This window comes from Leptodactylus fuscus, chromosome 8 (genome assembly GCF_031893055.1).
Source record: "Leptodactylus fuscus isolate aLepFus1 chromosome 8, aLepFus1.hap2, whole genome shotgun sequence".
In the NCBI taxonomy this organism is placed as follows: Eukaryota; Metazoa; Chordata; class Amphibia; order Anura; family Leptodactylidae; genus Leptodactylus; species Leptodactylus fuscus.
In genome coordinates, this window is record NC_134272.1 from 92,344,924 (window position 1) to 92,370,169 (window position 25,246).

Below are 25,246 nucleotides of genomic sequence, written 5' to 3' on the forward strand. Positions count from 1 at the left end.
AACCGGTTTGTAATGAGACGGTTTTGTTCCAGATTTCCAAAAGTTTTCAACTCTGCCAAATTTAAACTTTTTGGGGCTTAACCTTATATATGAACTAAACAAAATGGCAAAAAGCTGGGCACCGTTTTACTATCTGTATTAGGGGGGAACGCAATGGGGTGTAGACATTTTTCAGAAAAGTACTCATCTTTCCTGGGCTCCATTCTCTGGCAGTCCATTCCTTTTCCCGGCTGGTTACCATCCCCCTCTGATCACCGCTGAGGCCTGTGATTGGGCCTGTTGGGGGGCATCAATGCCAACATCCTTTAACCCCACGCCATACGTGATAAAACTGTTGCGTCACACTGTGATGACATCATCATCCCCAATATTGGTCTCTCAATCACAGGACTTAGCAGTGACCGGAGGACCAATAAAGTTGATTTCCCCCACATGACTTCTGAGACCCAATCTCTGCCCTCTTTGGAGATCGGGGGGCTGAATAAGATGGCGGACGGCTCTGGAAATAGACCAGAACACCGGAGCCCAAAAAAAGGGAGTCTTTTTTTTTTCATTGTGACACCTTTCATGGGCTCTGATTATTATTTTTGGGCCTGTGAAGACCCCGGGGTGTAGAAATCAACTTTACTCTGTATTCTGGTTCTGACCAAACAAGTCAGGCCCGAACAAATATTCATGAAACTAACAATGTATCAGTGCAGGTAAAATGTATCAGATTAGAGTCCAGACTGGATACAATTGTAACAAACCTTCAGCAGTGAGAAGTATTTTGGGTTCCTCCAATAAACATGTAACCCAGCGGCCTCTTAGCCCTTTCCTCTGACCCCGTCCTCCTCTTTCGTTGCCCCCTCTCTTGTGCCGCAGAACAATGTGACCACACGCCCGGTATCTGCGCTCAGTATTCCGCCTCGGAGCCTCTTCTTTATTTCACAGCTCATTTCAGACGCCTCATTTTTATTTATTGCATTTTGGCTGCAAAGTGACAGAGATAAGATATGATATTCGGAGGCTGCGTACCGGAGGCATGGTGTGTACAGTGGCAGAGAGGCGGCAACTTCCCTGCAGTGTCTGATTATACTGGAGCAGCCGCCCCTGACAGCGATGTATATGGTGTCATATCCTTGTCATATCCCCTCAGGATCCAGCGACCATGATATGTAACTCAGGGAACCGGCAGGAGACAGGATGAAGCTGCAGCCCCAATGTACAGGAATGGAGTGGCCCCCGCCCAGGAGAAGGGCCCGCAGTGTGACAGCTACTATCCATTATGGAGGACAAGGAACTGTGGGGTCAACTCAAGGGGGACATTACAATACAATATAACGCCTTGGGGTCCACTTGTGATGAGGGGGCAGGTTAATGTCTAAGCTACTATGGGGGTGGGGGGGGGCAGGCTAACGTCTAAGCGATCACTATAGACATTATTTGGGCAGGTCAGGTTTGTCTAAGTGATAGTGATTGGGGGGGGGGGCACTTATGAAACCTTTGCACTGGACCCACTAATGTGTTATAATTAGTGTTGGGCGAATATTATTCGTTGAATACCTCGCCGGCATAGGAATGCGTGTAATCGGCCAAACACCATCGAATCTTCGAATCGTTTAACCCCTTGGTGTTCGGCCGATTACACGCATTCCTATGCCAGCGAGGTATTCGACGAATACTATTGGCTCAACACTATTTAGAATGGCTCTGCTCACGGCTGAGGTTTGTTACAATTGTATCCAGCCTAGACAATGGCCTGTGTGGTGTATACTTATTCCTGCACCGGTCTCTCGACTATTCCGACAGTCTTCTAAGGTGTCTCAGTCTGGAGTCCGGGATTTGCAGCTCACAGAGGATCGGCCTGGACCGGATACAATGTAATAACCATTTGCATTAATGATTCATTCATTGACAGCCATCCGAGATCCTGAAATCTTATTGAGACAAGATATATCAGATATTTCCACTACACAGTGATGGAGCTTTAGTTATATTCACCCTGACAACCCTCTCCGCCGCTTTGTTCACAACTTTTAATGAAAGTCGAGCCATAAATGCCACATTTCCATCATTCAAGCCCCTTGAAAATCAGATCTGGAGATGATATCGGGGGCACATACTTACCGGTCGGAGTTGTCCATGTATTTAGCAGCCACGCTCCATGGCATAGCATATGGTGGGTAATAATAGAGGGTCAGGAGACTTTAAATATATTCCAGGGAATTTCATTACTTCTTAAAGGGATGCGGGCGTGATCAGTCAGTGACTTTCCGGTGACATACGCTCGGCTTTATGTCACTGCTGACATTTAAAGCATCTATTGAACACTTAAAATCTAGTTTGCTGACAGCTGAGATGGATGGGGCTTACTTATAGTTATAAGAGCAGAATACACTGGCGGGAGCCTGGCTGGATTGTTAGCAGAGCTCGGTCGCTCGCTCGCTCGCTGCGCAGCTCAGTGTCACGGCTTCCTACAGTAATTGCACTGGAAGGGAGTAAACAATTAGCGAGACTGTTGTGACTGGAGCTCAAATCTTCACCAATCAGCCATAACATTAAAACCATTGCCTAATATTGTGTAGGTGCCCCTGGTGCTCTTACCCACTGAGGGCAGGACTCCATAGGTGTCTTGGGGTATCTGGAGACATCAATAATAAATCCTATAAGATGCTGCCTCTATGGATCAGGCTTATTTTCCAGCACATCCTACAGATGATCGGATTGAGATCTGGAAAAGTTGGAGCCGCTGCCTTCATCTCTTGTCATGTTCCTTTTTTTTTTTTACAATGTGGTCATGGGCATTATCCTCCTATTGCCAGTAGGGGGCAGCACTGGGCCTGCACAATGTATATGTAGATGGTACATGTCACATCCACATCATGCCAGGACACATTTCCAGCAGGACATTGCCCAGATGATCACACCGCCTCCACCTGCGCCTCCTTCCCATAGCGCCCCCTATTGTCATCTCTCCACCAGTTAAGTGACACATACACCCGACCGTCAAAATAATGTCACACGTTATTTATCAGACATAGCGCCTACTTCCACTGCTCCATGGTCCAATTCTGATGCTCATGTGTCCATTACATGCAGTTTGGGCAGTGAATAGGGGGCAGCAAGAGCACCCCGACTCATCTGTCCTGCACCGCCAGTTGCAATGTCCAGTTCTTTATTTTTGGCTGTGCATAGGAGGGGAATAAAGTAAAATGTATAGGGAGGAAATATGTGGCCTATTTTTAACATTAAGTGTGAATTCCTATTGTGCAGCTGTATGAACTTAAAACTGCATCAAAACTACACTGGAAACACTGCACAGGAAAGACTGCACAGGAAAGACTGCACAGGAAAGACTGCACAGGAAATACTGCAGAGGAAACACTGCACAGGAAACACTGCCCTGGAAACATTGCACAAAAAAAGACTGCACAGGAAACACTGCAGAGGAAACACTGCACAGGAAACATTGCCCTAGAAACACTGCACAGGAAACACTGCACAGGAAACACTGCAGAGGAAACACTGCCCTGGAAACACTGCACAGGAAACACTGCACAGGAAACACTGCCCTGGAAACACTGCACAGGAAACATTGCCCTGAATACACTGCAGAGGAAACACTGCCCTGGAAACACTGCACAGGAAACATTGCACAGGAAACATTGCCCTGGAAACACTGCACAGGAAACATTGCCCTGGAAACACTGCAGAGGAAACACTGCCCTGGAAACACTGCAGAGGAAACATTGCCCTGGAAACACTGCACAGGAAACATTGGCCTGGAAACACTGCCCTGGAAACACTGCACAGGAAACATTGCCCTGGAAACACTGCACAGGAAACATTGCCCTGGAAACACTGCACAGGAAACACTGCAGAGGAAACACTGCCCTGGAAACACTGCACAGGAAACATTGCCCTGGAAACACTGCACAGGAAACATTGCCCTGGAAACACTGCACAGGACAAACTGCACAGGAAACACTGCCCTGGAAAAACTGCACAGGAAACACTGCATAGGAAACACTGCAGAAGAAACACTGCCCTGGAAACAATGCCCTGGAAACACTGCACAGGAAACACTGTAGATGAAACTCTGCACATGAAATACTGCACATGAAACACTGCACAGGAAATACTGCACAGGAAACACTGCCCTGGAAATACTGCACAGGAAACACTGCCCTGGAAATACTGCACAGGAAACACTGCACAGGAAACACTGCCCTGGAAACACTGCACAGGAAACACTGCACAGGAAACACCGCACAGGAAACACTGCAGAGGAAACACTGCACAGGAAACACTGCACAGGAAACACTGCAGAGGAAACACTGCCCTGGAAACACTGCAGAGGAAACACTGCCCTGGAAACACTGCACAGGAAACACTGCACAGGAAACATTGCCCTGGAAACACTGCACAGGAAACACTGCACAGGAAACACTGCCCTGGAAACACTGCACAGGAAACACCGCACAGGAAACACTGCAGAGGAAACACTGCATAGGAAAAACTGCACAGGAAACACTGCACAGGAAACACTGCACAGGAAACACCGCACAGGAAACACTGCAGAGGAAACACTGCCCTGGAAACACTGCACAGGAAAAACTGCCCTGGAAACACTGCCAGTAAATACTGCACAGGAAACACTGGACAGGAAACACTGCACGTAGTTTGGCTGCAGTTTTTGGATCAGTTTCATTTTACAGATGAAACACATCGATTTCAGAAGATTTAAGATTTTTCCTCTGTGGACTTTCTGTTTCAAATAAACCTATAAGGAAACCACCAGCGTTTGTGAAGTTATTATTGACATGTTGTGGTTTCCAGAAACATTTTGGAAATCGCAGTATTTCCGCTGTCCGTATTTTTCTGCAATGTCTAGATTAGCCCGGGTCCCTTCCATTTTGCAGGTAATATAATATGCTACATCTTTGCAATGTGGAGCCCCGACCCCCTGGAATTTTAGTGACGTTTCCTAATTTTTTAAGGTAAAACTAATTTATTTAACAGAATTCACCTATAAGGTTTGATGCAGTTTTTGGTGCAGTTTTTTTTCACCTGCTACACAACTGTTTTACACCTGTAGAATTAAAGGGATTTTCCAGTTAGAACAAGTTCCCCCTTCTAGAAAGACAGTGAGAAACTTACTGACTGGTGGGTGTCCCACCGAGCCCCCAGTCGTACAGTACGTGCCGCTCCATTCACTTTGCAGAGATAACTGAGTGCACATTGAAATAAAAGGAGCAACGCTCCAGATAACCAGGTGGTACGGATGGAACTGGGGGTGCAAGACACTCAGGTTCTCAATATCAGTGATACCTGAGTGTTTTGCACCCCCAGTTCCATCCGTGCCCACCGATCACCAAATTACCTGAAATCCTTCGGAAATGGCATAACTTGTTCTAAATGGAGGGTTGTGGCGTCGGAGTCAGGACCAATGTTAGGTGGAAATGGAAAATACCTTCGGCTTCAAAATAAAAAGCTGAATTACTTTGAATGATTTGATGGAATTCTGAATATTGTATCATTATTGTATCATTCATTAGATTCTGAGCTTGTTACATATTTACCTTCGTAGGAATCAGCCACTTTCTATTTCTGAATTACAGGATTTTTACCTCTTCGGACTGACCTTGGTGTCAACCATTTATGGAGCAGTCGGAGTTGGGCTTTGGAAAGATGAGTAGTTGGATTGGACAGTTTGGCCTTCCGACTCCACAGCCCTGGTTATAACTGCACTGTGTGAATGCCCCCTATACGCGTTCAAGCCATTAGTCATCTGCGCTCTGACATCTTCCAACCTCAGGCCGTCTGCCTTGATATTGTTCCGTCCATCCTGCCTCCTTCACTGTCTGCTTGCGGCACTGCGGAGACACGTCTCCAGCTCTTCACATTTTCTTGAGATCGATACAAGATACATATTTACTAACAAATGTGATTTTTTTTTTTTTTCTGCTGCATTGAATGGAGGGATGTATTGATATATTATCAGGCGCGTCTGGGGTCCCATTTGCTAAGTTATTGCAAGAGAAATCCAATGTTCATTTTGTTTGACTGCTTGAGGCAAAGGGTCCTCGACTAAAATACTTTCAAACAAATGTTCCCTCCAAGTCTCCGGATTTCTGAAACTTTAGTAATTAGCTTCTGAGAGCACTCAGCGGGGTTAGCCGAAATCACACAAGTGAAGTCTGAACACGGCCAGAAAGCAAGGGCCATCTGCAGTCGTCTGTGCAAAGAATTCTCAAATGAAATCTCCAAGTGCCAGGTCCGGATTCCAGACAATATTTAATATCGCCGTGGTTGTACCTTCAGTAATATATATGTGAGGACAGTGACCCCGACCACAGCAACGGGGCGCCGGCAATTCACCTCTACAAAGCCAATATATATTATGAAACATTTGCTTTGAAATGTGAAGGATCTTGCCATAAAGCAGCTGGCGCCTTAGTGGCGTGTCACAGGATGAAAGTATCACATGTGGGTAACGGACGCCCTGCCAAAAACTAAACAGATGCGGCAGCAACACTAATGGTTGCAGATATGGAGGACTAGTCCTGACATGTACCTGATACCAATAAGATGCAGCTGATGAATAGAAGTGGATGGACTGGTTTGTAATGAGCCGGGTCCGTTACAAACTTTCCATAATTTTCGGGTTCACCCCCCAATCTTTATTATAATGCTCTGGAGTCAGGGACCAGCGAGGGTTTGTAAAGACATTAACTCCCCTCTTCTAGTCTCTGACTTTGCATCCTCAGACATTCTGATCCTCTTCTCGAACCTTCCATAAGTCATCGTTGGCTTTATTGGTGGCTGGCTACATTGTATGAGATGACTCAATGCCCCCCATGGGACTACTTAAGCTCAATCTGTGAGCCAAAAGACATGGTGGATGGCTGGGGAAGAAAACCAGGACATCAGAAGATTCTGAGACAGAGCCCTGGACAGGTGAATACATGTAACACATCAAAGTACCGCCATGTATGAGCGCCGCCATTCCAGTAACATGGGGTCCCCATTTTCATACTCACTGCCCCCCCCCCCCCCAATGCCATCAGATATTTATCCCCAACCCAGTGGCGTAACTACCACCATAGCAGCGGTAGCAGCTGCCACAGGGCCCGGGACATTAGGGGCCCGGTGACAGCTGCTGCCGCTGCTATCATTGTGCTCGGAGGTCTTTTCGGACCCCCGAGTATAATGATCGGGGCCCCCTGTTGGTGGAATACTTTCCACCAACAGGGGGCCCCGAAGCTGCAGCAACGGCTGAGACACAGGAGCCGCAGGTCTGTCTCCTGTCAGCGCTGCAGGACGCTCCCCCTCTCTCCCCCCTCCCTTTCTCTGCTGTCCTCTGCCCACCAATGAGAGGAGGAGGCGGGGCTTATCCCTGCCGTCCTGCACAGAAGAGAAGAGGAAGAAGCTGCTCCAGGAAAATGAAACTGAAGCTACACAGGTACGTACTGGGGTTACTTATTACTATCAGGCATTTGGGGGGATTACTTGTGTTTTAGTAACTCCATGTGCCTCATAGTAATAGCAGTTAACCCCATCATCTCCCTCACATTAACCCCTGTTTGCCTCACCATAAGAGTTACTGATATGTGAGACATTTGGGGGTAATAGTAATGAAGATACTTTATTATTACCTCCATGTCTCTCACATATCAGTAACTCTTATGGTGAGGCAGACAGGGGTTAATGTGAGGGAGATGATGGGGTTAACTGCTATTAATATGAGGCACATGGAGTTACTAAATTGTAATGCACAGGACCAGATTTTTTTTTTATCCACAATTTGTCCTGGTATAGCGGTCAGCGGTGACAGTATTTAGTCCTGTAGGGGCCACTAAGGGACATAATACTGTGTGCAGGGGCCACTATTGGGTATAATACTGTGTGCAGGGGCCACTATGGGGGATAATACTGTGTGCAGGGGCCACTAAGGGACATAATACTGTGTGCAGGGGCCACTATGGGACATAATACTGTGTGCAGGGGCCACTAAGGGACATAATACTGTGTGCAGGGGCCACTATTGGGTATAATACTGTGTGCAGGGGCCACTATTGGGTATAATACTGTGTGCAGGGGCCACTAAGGGACATAATACTGTGTGCAGGGGCCACTATGGGGCATAATACTGTGTGCAGGGGCCACTATGGAGTATAATACTGTGTGCAGGGGTCACTATGGGGGATAATACTGTGTGCAGGGGACACTATGGGGGATAATACTGTGTGCAGGGGCCACTATTGGGTATAATACTGTGTGCAGGGGCCACTAAGGGACATAATACTGTGTGCAGGGGCCACTATGGGAGATAATACTGTGTGCAGGGGCCACTATTGGACATAATACTGTGTGCAGGGGCCACTAAGGGACATAATACTGTGTGCAGGGGCCACTATTGGGTATAATACTGTGTGCAGGGGCCACTAAGGGACATAATACTGTGTGCAGGGGCCACTATTGGGTATAATACTGTGTGCAGGGGCCACTAAGGGACATAATACTGTGTGCAGGGGCCACTATGGGAGATAATACTGTGTGCAGGGGCCACTATTGGACATAATACTGTGTGCAGGGGCCACTAAGGGACATAATACTGTGTGCAGGGGCCACTATTGGGTATAATACTGTGTGCAGGGGCCACTATTGGGTATAATACTGTGTGCAGGGGCCACTATTGGGTATAATACTGTGTGCAGGGGCCACTAAGGGACATAATACTGTGTGCAGGGACCACTATTGGGTATAATACTGTGTGCAGGGGCCACTATTGGGTATAATACTGTGTGCAGGAGCCACTATGGGACATAATACTGTGTGCAGGGGCCACTATTGGGTATAATACTGTGTGCAGGGGCCACTATTGGGTATAATACTGTGTGCAGGGGCCACTAAGGGACATAATACTGTGTGCAGGGACCACTATTGGGTATAATACTGTGTGCAGGGGCCACTATTGGGTATAATACTGTGTGCAGGAGCCACTATGGGACATAATACTGTGTGCAGGGGCCACTAGGACATAATACTGTGTGCAGGGGCCACTATGGGACATAATAGAGCGCGCAGGAATGCGTAGGAGGGACTCAGTCGAGATCTTTGGTGTCGGGGGGGGCCCCATGTCAAAAGTTCGCCACGGGGCCCCGCCATTCCTAGTTACGCCACTGCCCCAACCCTTTAAGATATAATGATAGATTGGTTTCTTGTTCAGAAAAGGAGGCTGAACGTTCTTCGTTCCCCACCCTGTAAGGAATCTTCTGCCATGCATATGATCAGCTAACGTGACTATAACCCCTGTCAGACATATGCGCCTATTTGCATTCTTCTTCAGCGGGATGACACGGCGCTGACACCTTGTGCTCAGGTTGCGCCGAGGGCGAGTGTTGTGTGCTCACAAGGTCGTGTGGGTTTCCAGTCTACAATGTGAGATGTTGTTGTGTTGTGCAGATATCGGAGCGGCTCCCCCGCTGCTGCTGCCAGGCTCCGGTGATCTCCTCTGTAGAGTTCAGCAGAAGCTAATGAGCACGGCGATTTCCGTGGGAGCTAATGAAGTGTGCAGCCATTTGTTATTGCTATTAATTTAGGAGAGGCGCCTACCTCAGCAATCATCCACTTCATTATTATTTAGGAGACACTTGTTGGACGCTGAGGGACATAATTATCCCCGACATTGGAGATTTTCACGTCCAAGTAGATTCCAGCAAACAAGGCGGCAGCCTGCACACACATATGCTCCTCTGAAGCCCCCCCACCCCAATAATAAGAAAAAAACCTTCTGATACTAAGGAGATGTATAGGGATAAGGAATCACGGCTGCGCCACCTATAGAGAGTGGCTGGTATAGAGCAGAGCCGCAGGTCCAAACACAACCCATGGTCTGAAGATGGGAAATTAAGGGAATGTCCGGGATCAAGAAAATGAAATGTAGTCAGGAGGGGAGGGCTAGAAAATAAATATGCACTTATAATTCTGTATCCTTCTCCCTGTTCTTGCACTGGAAGCGCTGCAATGTATTATACTGAATGCCTGCACAGGTGACATGTCATTGGGACCACAGCCCCGTCCCTAGCAGTATACAGGGCTCTCAATACCTGCACAGGTGACCTCATGTCATTGGGACCACAGCAGGCAGGCAGGCACCGTCCCTAGCAGTATACAGGGCTCTCATTGCCTGCTGCAGCCTCTCTGTATATAAGCAAAGTCTTGGAGGTGACGGCCAAACCGGCGCTGGACTAGAGAGGAGGATGCAGGTACATATGAATAGACTTTATTTTCTAGCCCTCCCCCGATGCATACATTTAATTTTATGATCCTGGAAATCCCCTTTAAGTCCCGCCCCCAAACCACTCCTGAGTCCTCCTTGGACTACCCATACCTACTCCTATACTGAGAGGGTTGTCGTAAGAAACTCATCTTAGAGGCCTGGACAGGCCTGAATTCGCTGGGACTGTTTCTGAAATTTAGGGAGATTTTGTCCCCCACTGATTTCAATAGGGGGTTCCAATTCATCCCGATTCTGAACTATCACCCCATTTTTTGTTTTTAAGCTTTATGATACGTGTTAATAAAGATTTTTGGACTTTTTTTTTCTTTAACATTGGTTCGAGCATCTCATTTACATGTATGTAACTTTCTTGTTTCTTTGTGGTTCCATCACTCGGCATCAGTGCCTGACCTCATTCCATTAGTTCGCTTTTGCCCATATAGATGAGCATCCTTGCATCCATATTTCCAAATCTAATGGAAAGTTTTGCAATACTCCCTTCCTTTTGCTTTGTTACAATATTTCCATGTCTATAGGAGACAGTTATAAGGTTATGTGCTCGTATCATCTGCAGCAGGACTAGCAGTTATCTTTTCTCATCATCTCTTAGATGTCAGGACAGCCATAGACACCATTGTGCGGGTCCCACCGTCGGCGGCTGGTAAATAACAGACTTGTTTTGCTTTCTGCTTTTTGCAAGAAGCCGAGAAGTGTTCTGATATTTTGAATGATTTTGCTTTGCGTCTGGCAGACATGAATACGATTATTGGCTTTTCAAGGGCTGTAATGACAGTAATCTGCCTGCACAAAACACCGGCTAATTCCAGGAATTAAGACCTTTGCAATACACAGGGCTGAGAGGAGCAGAGTCTCTGCCGTTTGTGTGAGATTTGGCAGAACATATCGTCTGCCGGTGCTGAATGGGGCAAAATCACAGCAAACAAAGCAAATGACATCCATTAGTATCACCGGAGCAGGATTAGTCGCATGACTGACGGGAACATGAATCCTTCTAGAGGAATCTGTGACCGAAACTTCACACTGATACAATGAAGACATCTCATCCACTAAAATGATACTTTCTGGAGCTCAGTGACAACTTACAGACACGGATGATGTCAGCCCCCTGTCCGGACCCCGGAATGACCTGTCTGACGCCTTTAATAGTTGTACATGATCAAAGCATTGCATGACTAGTCCAATATGCTGTTGGGTACAAAACTGGGCGACAAACTAAAGACAACCATACCACCATATATAACAAAGATTATACTGCCATACACAGTACAACATATGTAATGCTGCCATATAGTGCCAAACAGCACTACCATATATAATATCATCATATGGTGCCAAGACAATACTGTCATGTGTAGTCTACATAATATTACCATATAATGGCAAGACAGTAGCACCGTACACAGCCCATGTAATATCACCATATACCACACAGAATATCACCATATACTGCCAAGGCCAATAGCCAAAATAATGGTGCCCTACAGCCCATATAAATATTACCATCAAGTGCAATATCCCGTCCACATAATATTACCATATAGAGTCAATACAATATTGCCATATACAGTACAAAATAATGCTGCTATAAAGTGCCAAATATATAACATAGATGATATTGCCTTAGTGCACATAATACTGCCATATAGTGCCAAAACAACAATGCTATACATAGTCTACCTATTATCACAATATAGTACTGCAATGTACAGCACATATAATACTGCCATGTGGAATCAAAGCAATACTGCTATATATAGCCACATAAATAAATATCATCCTCTAGTGCCCAGACACTGCCATAACAGCAGACATAATACTGCCATATATATGCTGCAGCCAATGAATGTCCTTGGCAGTAATAGCCTTGAGACACAGCTAAGCAAGTGACCGGATAACCAGAACCGGCGGCGGTATAGAGAGTTGAGTATTTTTTACGGCGCCCCCGCCAGTCTCTCATTTTTTTTTCCAGTGGAGAACCCTTTTAAGGACAGTTTAAGGGTTAATCCCATTTTTGGCGCCGCCACTACTAATACAATAAAGCAAGGATTTGTCTGCGGATGCCACAACCAGCGATGATAAAGCGGCAGAAGAAACCTCATCAGATGCTTTGCGAGCGGCAACTTCACAGACAGAAGGAAAAATCATTAGCCAATGTTCCTTTGGAGTCGCAGATAAAAGTTCTCGCCTTGTAAATCCTATTTTCATTTCATAAAGAAGCCACTAAGCTGATTGTAGGCGCGCGGCTCATCAGGACAGAACAATTACACGTCAGCGCCAATAACATTCTGTCATCGTCATACGGCCCCTGGCAAATAAAGTGACACCAAGACAAATGCCCCCGATAATATGTCATAATCTCCAATGCCGAATGCAAACGGCATTGAGGCTTCCCCGGAGAGCGCCGGGACCGGGCGGCCATTAAAGGAACATAAATGCTCCCATCTGACGACTAGACTGACAAATGGCTGTGGAATCGGCTCAGAGTTTTTGTGACTTTTTTACGCCATGGTGATAGCAAAGAGCCTTGAAGTTTTGCAAAACCCAAAGTAAATCATTAAGATAATGCAAAACTTTGACTTCTTTGGTGCAATTTTGCTAAACCAGAAACTAAATATCTTGTATGATTACTGCATTGTAATATTAGAGGAAACTGTGCTAAGGGCGCTCACATGGGCCCTGATGCAAAATCTCGCACAACTCATCCCCTGCCATCTGTAATGTTGGTGTCTTCCTATTTGGCTCCCAGGTCACGATATCCCTATTGCTACCATTTGGCACTGTTGGAATAAATCTGCCAAACCATCGTCAGCTAGTAAAGAGTTAACAGCACAGATTGTCCAGGGCTTATGAATAATGGAAGATCTTACATGTATATGGCGCCCATATCCTCCCATTGGTTTACACGGGGATCGTCTTATTCACTGACACTAAGTAGAGATTTTGAAAATTGTGACATACAAAGCACAAAATGTATTAAAAAGTTACAAAACACAACTGACGCCTAGAACCCCCTCCTCACCACCCCCGCCCCTTGTCAGCCCATCTCTTACGACAGGTTGGGGGGTCTCACGGCAATGACTGTCAAAGTCTTCTAATCCAATGAAATATGAAGTTACTGATCAGAAGGAAGAGAAATGTCTAACAAGCGAAGTATCCATCATGTGCCATCCAGAAAGATGTGAGAAAGTGATACAAACGACCTGTCATATGGCGGCAGATAATAATGGACTGATAAAGGAAGGAAACGATCAACTGACAGTAATATGGAAGAAAGCGGGTTCACCGGGAACAGAAAACAATCCCATAAAATGCAGAAGTAAGAACAACAACAAAAAAAGGGCAAATAGTAACAATAAGTATATAATAGTAATAATAATAATAGTAACAATAATAGTAATAATAATAATAATAGTAACAATAATTATATAATAATAATAGTAACAATAATAATAATAATAATAATAGTAGTAACAATAATAATAAAAACAATAATAATAATAATAATAATATAATATAACAACAGCAACAATGATTATAGAATGATATTATTATTATTATTATTATAATTATTATTACTGTATTATTATTATTATTATTATTATATTAGTAGTAGTATTATTATTATCATTGTTACTATTTTATTATTATGATTATTATTTTTATTATTATTATTATTATTATTTTTATTTTTATTGTAATATAAAATGTATCTTTTTCTTTTGTAATGATCAACAATAAAGATTCTTGAATTATTACTCTTTCCACGCAGGACAATAAAATAGAGACAATATCTCCCCACTCACTTCAGTTGTCAGCTTTGCAGTGTAGCCTGGGTCGGCCTGGACAGAGTCATCTCATCCTTAGAAAGCAGGTAAGAAGAAAGGGCTTTTTTTTTCCATCTCAAACATTTATGTTTCTTTACATGATGTAATATTAATGTCTTATAGATTTGGGTTCCATCACTAGGACACTGATTGTTTTTGCAGATGGTGGACCAACCTGATAAGGGATCAGATCAAAGGACAGCGCTCACCCAGGCATTTTAGGAAATTTCTCTTTATTAAAAATAAAGTATGGCAGGCACTTGTCTGTCCCTCTACGTCTGGTGATAATACACAAGGATCTGCTGGGTATTTCTCTTTGTTTCTTACTGATTGGTTTGAGCACGGAGGTCAGGGACCCCAGTCCTGAGGCTTCTATGTATGACAATGTTCTGCCATGTTCTCTCCATCCATTTCTATCTGAAATCTGAAAACAGGCAAGTGAGGTTACTCAGTAGTTTTGAGATAGGAAAATCCCTTTACATTACAATGTCGTTAGGAAATGACTTATTAGTCACCTCCTGCTTTTATGTTAAACACATTTATAAGAATTTCTGGAGATGTTTTTAATTTTTCATGTTGTTATCTAAATTTAAAGAATCCTAAAAATCTCGCAATCCCAACTCTTGCCACTAAGCCTAAAATGCTTTGTGACTCCGGATCTCCTGCAGATGGATCATGGGTCATAGATACAATGGTCTATAGCAGCAGATCCTATAGACTTCTGTTGGAGAGATTCCTAGGCCTGCTCTGTGACCTGGGGGGGGGGGGGGGGTTAGATAAGATGTGACATCCTCTATTGTGTCTGGTGGATTCTATATCTACATATACAGGATAGGGGTGATCAGCAATGTATGAAGGCAAACTAATAGGAATGTCATTAGAAGTATATAAGTTTGATATTACTGGAACCATCACGACCCAACGAATACTGATGACCGGGCATCGTGGCTGCACAGGGAGCACTGTAAAAATGAAGCCCATAAGGAGGTAGTTTTTCTCTAATTCCATTCCATTCTGAATTTTATTTCAGCTTTGCAGAACATCTCAGAGAATAGGAATCAGGGCTAATAAAATGTACAACTTATCCCACAAAAATTATCTCCTATCTCATATCTCCTATCTATCTATCTATCTATCTATCTATCTATCTATCTATCTATCTATCTCCTATCTATCTATCTATCTATCTATCTCCTATCTATCTATCTATCTATCTATCTATCTATCTATCTATCTATCTATCTATCTACCTATCTATCTACCTATCTATCTATCTATCTATCTATCTATCTATCTATCTATCTATCTATCTATCTATCAATCTATCTCCTATCTATCTATTAGAGATGAGCGAACGGCGTCCAATCGAATTGGTATTCGATCGAATATGATGCCATTCGAGGTATTTGATTCAAATCGAATACCACGAGACAAACGCACTAAAAATTCTGTATAGTAAAATGATGGAAATTCTTTATTGGAGCCACAAACCTCACATCCGGCTGATACAGGAGACTTTCTACAGGTGGAGAAATATTTATGTCTGTCTATCCATTGGCCTTATATCTGGACCTGCAGTGACATCTTTAGTTATGAGCTTCAGTCCTCTATCATCACTATCAGATCATTGATCTTTTGTTCTGTACGTGGGCAGAGAATACGAGGATTACACGATCTCTATAGACTTTTCATCACTGTCATGGCGCGGCACTCACTGGACATTCTCTGCACTTATCTAACATTTTCAGGAACGCCATCAGTAAGAGCTGAGACGTGACAGTGATGGTGGGTTTTGTATATGTGTTTCCTTGTCATAGATATTTTGGTGCTCCTGACAATGACCTTGACCCTGAGGTCACTTCTAGTTCCATGTAAGAATATCATGGTGGTAACATATGTAATTTGTATCCAATACAAAGACAATAAATTCTTATCTAACCAATGCTTGAGAGCTCGCAACTGAAACGTCACAGCCAAGGTCAATGACCAGAAAATAAATCAGATGAACTGTGCTGAATGTAAATGAATAAATACATAAAGATAGATGTTACATGGATAGATAGATACAGTCCTATGAATAAGTTTGGGCACCCCTATTAATCTTAATCATTTTTTGTTCTAAATATTTTGGTGTTTGCAACAGCCATTTCAGTTTGATATATCTAATAACTGATGGACACAGTAATATTTCAGGATTGAAATGAGGTTTATTGTACTAACAGAAAATGTGCAATATGCATTAAACCAAAATTTGACCGGTGCAAAAGTATGGGCACCCTTATCATTTTATTGATTTGAATTCCCCTAACTACTTTTTACTGACTTACTGAAGCACAAAATTGGTTTTGCTTTGAACTTCATAGCCAGATGTATCCAATCATAAGAAAAGGTATTTAAGGTGGCCAATTGCAAGTTGATCTCCTATTTGAATCTCCTCTGAAGAGTGGCATCATGGGCTACTCAAAACAACTCTCAAATGATCTGAAAACAAAGATTGTTCAACATAGTTGTTCAGGGGAAGGATACAAAAAGTTGTCTCAGAGATTTAACCTGTCAGTTTCCACTGTGAGGAACATAGTAAGGAAATGGAAGACCACAGGGACAGTTCTTGTTAAGCCCAGAAGTGGCAGGCCAAGAAAAATATCAGAAAGGCAGAGAAGAAGAATGGTGAGAACAGTCAAGGACAATCCACAGACACCTCCAAAGAGCTGCAGCATCATCTTGCTGCAGATGGTGTCACTGTGCATCGGTCAACTATACAGCGCACTTTGCACAAATAGAAGCTGTATGGGAGAGTGATGAGAAAGAAGCCGTTTCTGCACGTACGCCACAAATAGAGTTGCCTGAGGTATGAAAAAGCACATTTGGACAAGGCAGCTTCATTTTGGAAACAAAAATTGAGTTGTTTGGTTATAAAAAAGGCGTTATGCATGGCGTCCAAAAAGAAACAGCATTCCAAGAAAAACACATGCTACCCACTGTAAAATTTGGTGGAGGTTCCATCATGCTTTGGGGTTGTGTGGCCAATGCTGGCACCGGGAATCTTGTTAAAGTTGAGGGTCGCATGGATTCCACTCAGTATCAGCAGATTCTTGAGAATAATGTTCAAGAATCAGTGACGAAGTTGAAGTTACGCCGGGGATGGATATTTCAGCAAGACAATGATCCAAAACATTGCTCCAAATCCTCAGGCATTCATGCAGAGGAACAATTACAATGTTCTGGAATGGCCGTCCCAGTCCCCAGACCTGAATATCATTGAACATCTGTGGGATGATTTGAAGCGGGCTGTCCATGCTCGGCGACCATCTAACTTAACTCAACTTGAATTGTTTGTCCAAAATACCTTTATCCAGGATCCAGGAACTGATTAAAAGCTACAGGAAGTGACTAGAGGCTGTTATCTGTGCAAAAGGAGGATCTACTAAATATTAATGTCACTTTTCTGTTGAGGTGCCCATACTTTTGCACCGGTCAAATTTTGGTTTAATGCATATTGCGCATTTTCTGTTAGTACAATAAACCTCATTTCAATCCTGAAATATTACTGTGTCCATCAGTTATTAGATATATCAAACTGAAATGGCTGCTGCAAACACCAAAATATTTAGAACTAAAAATGATTAAGATTAATAGGGGTGCCCAAACTTTTTCATAGGACTGTAGATAGATAGATAGATAGATAGATAGATAGATAGATAGATAGATGATAGATAGATAGATAATAGATAGATAGATAGATAGATAGATAGATAGATAGATAGATAGATAGATAGATAGGAGATAAATAGATATATAGATAGATAGGAGATAGATAGATCTATGGCAGCGAGGTTTGGGGCCCAGCCACCTACCCAGACCAGTCAAAGTGGGATTCCAGCCCAACAGAGAACTTCCACCTGGAGTTCTGCAAATACCTGCTCCATGTCCATCGCAACACCACCAACATGGCCTGCAGGGCAGAGCTAGGCAGACTCCCCCTATGGCTCACCATACAGAAGAGGGCGCTAGCTTTCCAGGCACACATCCAGGGGAGCGACTCCTACCACCACCAAGCATGGCTAAGCCACCTGAGCAAACCAGACATTCACCAACCAAACAGCAGCCAACCACCAAACCAAAAACACCAACAGATGATAACCAAGGCCGAAATAAAGGTGACCACAGAGGCAAACAGAGAGCGGTACATTGAAGAATGGAGAAACGAAATAAATAACTCCAAGAAACTCACCGTGTACCAATCCCTACAAAGGGACTACACCATGGCCACCTACCTGGAGAGAATACGCCACCCCAAGCACAGACAGACCCTGAGCCGATACAGACTGAGCGCCCACAACCTAGAGATAGAGACGGGGCGATACAGGCAGACGTACAAGCCACGGGAGAAGAGACTGTGCCAGCACTGTGACCAGGGGGCCCTAGAAGACCAGACCCACTTCCTGCTACACTGCACCAAATACTCAGCTATGAGGGCCGTCTACTACCAAAGACTCTCTGCCCACATCCCAGACTTCATATCTGCAGACGAGAAGAGGAAACTCTACATCCTACTGGGAGAAGAAGAGGCCACTGTGGAGATCGCTGCCCAATACGTGTCCAGCTGTCACCAAACCAGAGGAAGATGAGACTCCATGGACTGTTATATTTATCCCAAAACACCCGCCCCACCCCCACCTCCCCATATAGCAGTCACCAACGAAGAGGAAGATGAGACTCCACGGACTGTTATACCCCAAACCAACCGCCCCGCCCCACCCCACCTCCCCATATAACGGTCACCAACGAAGAGGAAGATGAGACTCCATGGACTGTTATACCCCAAACCACCCACACCACCCCCACCACCCACCCACCCGAGTCCAACTCCCCCCTCCCCACTCTACTAGCTTTGGCAATGCCAAATATCTATTCGGACGTGCCAATAAAGCTTTTTTGATTTGATTTGATTTGATAGATAGGAGATAGATAGATAGATAGATAGATAGATAGATAGGAGATAGATAGATAGATAGATAGATAGATAGATAGATAGATAGATAGGAGATAGATAGATAGATAGATAGATAGATAGATAGGAGATAGATAGATAGATAGATAGATAGATAGATAGATAGATAGGAGATAGATAGATAGATAGATAGATAGATAGATAGATAGATAGATAGGAGATAGATATATAGATAGATGGGAGAGATAGATAGATAGATAGATAGATAGATAGATAGATAGATAGATAGATAGATAGATAGATATTAGATAGATAGGAGATAGATAGATAGATAGATAGATAGGAGATAGATAGATAGATAGGAGATAGATAGATAGATAGATAGATAGATAGATAGATAGGAGATAGATAGATAGGAGATAGATAGATAGATAGATAGATAGATAGATAGATAGGAGATAGATAGATAGATAGATAGGAGATAGATAGATAGGAGATAGATAGATAGATAGATAGATAGATAGATAGATAGATAGGAGATAGATAGATAGATAGATAGATAGATAGATAGGAGATAGATAGATAGATAGATAGATAGATAGGAGATAGATAGATAGGAGATAGATAGATAGATAGATAGATAGATGATAGATAGATAGATAGGAGATAGATAGATAGGAGATAGATAGATAGATAGATAGATAGATAGATAGATAGGAGATAGATAGATAGGAGATAGATAGATAGATAGATAGATAGATAGGAGATAGATAGATAGATAGGAGATAGATAGATAGATAGATAGATAGATAGATAGATAGATAGATGATAGATAGATAGATAGGAGATAGATAGATAGGAGATAGATAGATAGATAGATAGATAGGAGATAGATAGATAGGAGATAGATAGATAGATAGATAGATAGATAGATAGATAGGAGATAGATAGATAGATAGGAGATAGATAGATAGATAGATAGATAGGAGATAGATAGATAGATAGGAGATAGATAGATAGGAGATAGATAGATAGATAGGAGATAGATAGATAGGAGATAGATAGATAGATAGATAGATAGATAGATAGGAGATAGATAGATAGATAGATAGATAGATAGATAGGAGATAGATAGATAGATAGGAGATAGATAGATAGGAGATAGATAGATAGATAGGAGATAGATAGATAGGAGATAGATAGATAGATAGATAGATAGATAGATAGATAGATAGATAGATAGATCGCTGTATCTTCTCACTGCCGTCTGTTCTGGATTTTACCATTTCCCCTTTTATATCATTTTTCAGAGCTTTGGATTTTTCTAGAAGATGAAGATATTCTTAGGAGAAATATTCTGTGTGCGGCGCTGGTTATAGTAATGTAAAGGTTATGTCAGAACTCCGCCGTGATATATCATTCCTCTTCAGAGCGCGGTGAACAGCTCAGAAGGTCAGCGCCGATTACACAATGGACTCTGCGATCAGAAGGAACGTCGCCCCCTTATTGATCTGAACTGTGACCTATGTATAATACTTCTCCGAGTCTGCGGCTCCTCGTGGTGCGGGGTCCTCAGGATGGACGATGCCACCACAAAGACCATGATCGATACGGATAGAACTGCGCTCATCTTGTAAGGTTTCTTGAAGAAGTTAATAGATACGTTAAAGGGCGGCCGCCGATCTGAACCGTCACTTATCCTATAGATTTCTACCAGCTCAGTGCACCAGTAATGAGCCACAGCTCCTCAGCCAGACTCCTGCCAAGGGGCGCAGATTAGGCAGATATAGTAACAGGAATGCTCCAGAATTCTGCCAGGGTCAGTGCCAAAAAACCCGCCCTCCTTGCCAATGCACCAAAGGGGCAGGATCTGGCAGGAAAGGGTTTATTGGGGGATAGCAGGAGGGGCTTAACATGTGCCAATTGCATCAAAATCGTGTTATGATTTTTTTGCAAAATTCTGTCATGAAGTAAGGCACCCTGCACAAACCCGAGTGGGCTGTCCGTGGGCGGCTTCCGATATTCCATTCCAATCCGATCAATACACTGCAGGCCCTATTATCCAGATAATGTTGATATCCTCTCACCCATCCCCCACTCCTCTTCAGGGCCAACTTTGCTTTGACCTACATGCTGATGTAGTGCACAACGCCCCCTAGAGGCCAAAGAAGAGCGGAGATGGGTAAATAAAATGGTTGGTGTTACCTGTTGGAATAATCCCCTAGTGGGCAATAAAAAAATAAAAGCTATAAGGCCCCTCCCTGGGCAGGGCCCCCCTGATCTCCGGAGCCCCTTACAGTTGCATTATGGCCGCACAGGTCCCTGTCTGTACTCATAGATATGACGCGGTGCAGCGCGGACACTATTATTATTCTCTGGGTTCCCCCGTACAGGGATTTCACTCTTTACCAGTTTGCCGCTCCCCTCGTCCCCCCTTTTTGCGGCGAGACATGCATGTAATCAAAGTGTTTCAGAAAGCAATAAAGTGTGAAGAGCCGAGCGGTGTGATGAATGTCCTCCATTACCAATGTGATTTCCAATAAATCTTTCAACCAGTAAACGCGTTCTCAATACATTCTCAAAGCCAGAAAAACACTTTTGTCCTTGAGTTGCTTGGCAGATGTCTGCAGCGAGGCCGAGACTGGAGGAAACGTATTGTTCTATGGTAGAGGCTGGAAAATCAGGAGCTCCCGGGATCCAGTAGGTGGCGCTGCCTGATCTTCCGTGGACCCAATAGGTGGCACTGCCTAGTCTGTCTTGGATCCAGTAGGTGGCGCTTCCTGGTCTGCCGTGGATCCAGTAGGTGGCGCTGCCTGGTCTGCCGTGGATCCAGCAGATGGCGCTGCCTGGTCTGCCGTGGATCCAGCAGATGGCGCTGCCTGCTTTGCCATGGATCCAGTAGGTGGTGCTGCCTAGTCTGCTGTGGATCCAGTAGGTGGCGCTGCCTGGGCTGCCGTGGATCCAGCAGATGGCGCTGCCTAGTCTGCCGTGGATCCATTAGGTGGCGCTGCCTGGTCTGCTGTAGATCCAGTAGGTGGCGCTGCCTGGTCTGCCGTGGATCCATTAGGTGGCGCTGCCTAGTCTGCCGTGGATCCAGTAGGTGGCGCTGCCTGGTCTGCTGTGTATCCTGTAGGTGGCGCTGCCTGGTCTGCCGTGGATCCAGTAGGTGGCGCTGCCTGGTCTGCCGTGGATCCAGCAGATGGCGCTGCCTGGTTTGTCATGGATCCAGTAGGTGGTGCTGCCTAGTCTGTGTGGATCCAGTAGGTGGCGGCGCCTAGTCTGCTATGGATCCATTAGGTGGCGCTGCCTAGTCTGCCGTGGATCCAGTAGGTGGCGCTGCCTAATCTGCTGTGAATCCAGTAGGTGGCGCTGCCTGGTCTGCCGTGGATCCAGTAGGTGGCGCTGCTAGTCTGCCGTGGATCCAGTAGGTGGCGCTGCCTGGTCTGCCGTGGATCCAGTAGGTGGCGCTGCCTGGTCTGCCGTGGATCCAGTAGGTGGCGCTGCCTGGTCTGCTGTGGATCCAGTAGGTGGCGGTGCCTAGTCTGCTATGGATCCATTAGGTGGCGCTGCCTAGTCTGCCGTGGATCCAGTAGGTGGCGCTGCCTAGTCTGCTGTGGATCCAGTAGGTGGCGCTGCCTGGTCTGCCGTGGATCCAGTAGGTGGCGCTGCCTAGTCTGCTGTGGATCCAGTAGGTGGCGCTGCTAGTCTGCTGTGGATCCAGTAGGTGGCGCTGCCTGGTCTGCCGTGGATCCAGTAGGTGGTACTGCCTAGTCTGCCGTGGATCCATTAGGTGGCACTGCCTAGTCTACCGTGGATCCAGTAGGTGGCGCTACCTGGTCTGCCGTGGATCCAGCAGATGGCGCTGCCTGGTCTGCCGTGGATCCAGTAGGTGGCACTGCCTAGTCTGCCGTGGATCCAGTAGGTGGCGCTGCCTAGTCTGTCCTGGATTCAGTAGCTGGCAGTGGATCTTGTGACGATGTGAAGACCCCTGTTCTCAGGATTGGTGAGGGTCTGAGCAATTGAATCTACATCAATCATGAAGTTATCCCGAGCCTATTCTATAGATCTCTTAGTGGGGCTCTATATTTCTGTGTACATGGAAAAATCTCTGTAACTTTATTCCTAAAGAACCCGACTACGACTACGACTACTGATAGATTTTAGTAAAGACAGTAACTGGAGCAGTCTGAAGTGACAACCCTCCTCCCAACCCCTATCACCACATTCGGCAGACTATGTGACTACATTATTTAACTTCCATCTAACAGAAAATGTGGCGTCCTATCCTCGCAGTGTCCTATCCCCGCAGTGTCCTATCCCCGCAGTGTCCTATACCTGCAGTGTCCTATCCCCGCAGTGTCCTATACCTGCAGTGTCCTATCCCCGCAGTGTCCTACCCCTGCAGTGTCCTATCCCCGCAGTGTCCTATCCCCGCAGTGTCCTATCCCTGCAGTGTCCTATCCCCGCAGTGTCCTATCCCCGCCGTGTCCTATCCCCGCAGTGTCCTATCCCCACAGTGTCCTATTCCCACAGTGTCCTATCCCCACAGTGTCCTATCCCCACCGTGTCCTATACCCACCGTGTCCTATCCCCACCGTGTCCTATCCCCACAGTGTCCTATCCCCGCAGTGTCCTATCCCCGCAGTGTCCTATTCCCACAGTGTCCTATCCCCACAGTGTCCTATTCCCACAGTGTCCTATCCCCACAGTGTCCTATTCCCACAGTGTCCTATCCCCGCAGTGTCCTATTCCCGCAGTGTCCTATCCCCACAGTGTCCTATCCCCGCAGTGTCCTATCCCCGCAGTGTCCTATACCTGCAGTGTCCTATTCCCGCAGTGTCCTATTCCCGCAGTGTCCTATCCCCGCAGTGTCCTATCCCCGCAGTGTCCTATCCCAGCAGTGTCCTATTCCCGCAGTGTCCTATCCCCACAGTGTCCTATCCCCACAGTGTCCTATACCTGCAGTGTCCTATCCCCACAGTGTCCTATACCTGCAGTGTCCTATCCCCACAGTGTCCTATCCCCACAGTGTCCTATACCTGCAGTGTCCTATCCCCACAGTGTCCTATCCCCACAGTGTCCTATACCTGCAGTGTCCTATCCCCGCAGTGTCCTATCCCCACAGTGTCCTATCCCCGCAGTGTCCTATACCTGCAGTGTCCTATCCCCGCAGTGTCCTATACCTGCAGTGTCCTATCCCCACAGTGTCCTATCCCCGCAGTGTCCTATACCTGCAGTGTCCTATCCCCACAGTGTCCTATCCCCGCAGTGTCCTATACCTGCAGTGTCCTATCCCCGCAGTGTCCTATCCCCACAGTGTCCTATCCCCGAAGTGTCCTATTCCCACAGTGTCCTATCCCCACAGTGTCCTATCCCCACAGTGTCCTATACCTGCAGTGTCCTATCCCCGCAGTGTCCTATACCTGCAGTGTCCTATCCCCGCAGTGTCCTATACCTGCAGTGTCCTATCCCCGCAGTGTCCTATCCCCACAGTGTCCTATCCCCGCAGTGTCCTATACCTGCAGTGTCCTATCCCCGCAGTGTCCTATACCTGCAGTGTCCTATCCCCACAGTGTCCTATCCCCGCAGTGTCCTATACCTGCAGTGTCCTATCCCCACAGTGTCCTATCCCCGCAGTGTCCTATACCTGCAGTGTCCTATCCCCGCAGTGTCCTATCCCCACAGTGTCCTATCCCCGAAGTGTCCTATTCCCACAGTGTCCTATCCCCACAGTGTCCTATCCCCACAGTGTCCTATTCCCACAGTGTCCTATCCCCACAGTGTCCTATTCCCGCAGTGTCCTATCCCCACAGTGTCCTATACCTGCAGTGTCCTATCCCCACAGTGTCCTATCCCCGCAGTGTCCTATACCTGCAGTGTCCTATCCCCGCAGTGTCCTATACCTGCAGTGTCCTATCCCCGCAGTGTCCTATCCCCACAGTGTCCTATCCCCGCAGTGTCCTATACCTGCAGTGTCCTATCCCCGCAGTGTCCTATCCCCACAGTGTCCTATCCCCGCAGTGTTTTATACCTGCAGTGTCCTATCCCCGCAGTGTCCTATACCTGCAGTGTCCTATCCCCACAGTGTCCTATCCCCGCAGTGTCCTATACCTGCAGTGTCCTATCCCCACAATGTCCTATCCCCGCAGTGTCCTATACCTGCAGTGTCCTATCCCCGCAGTG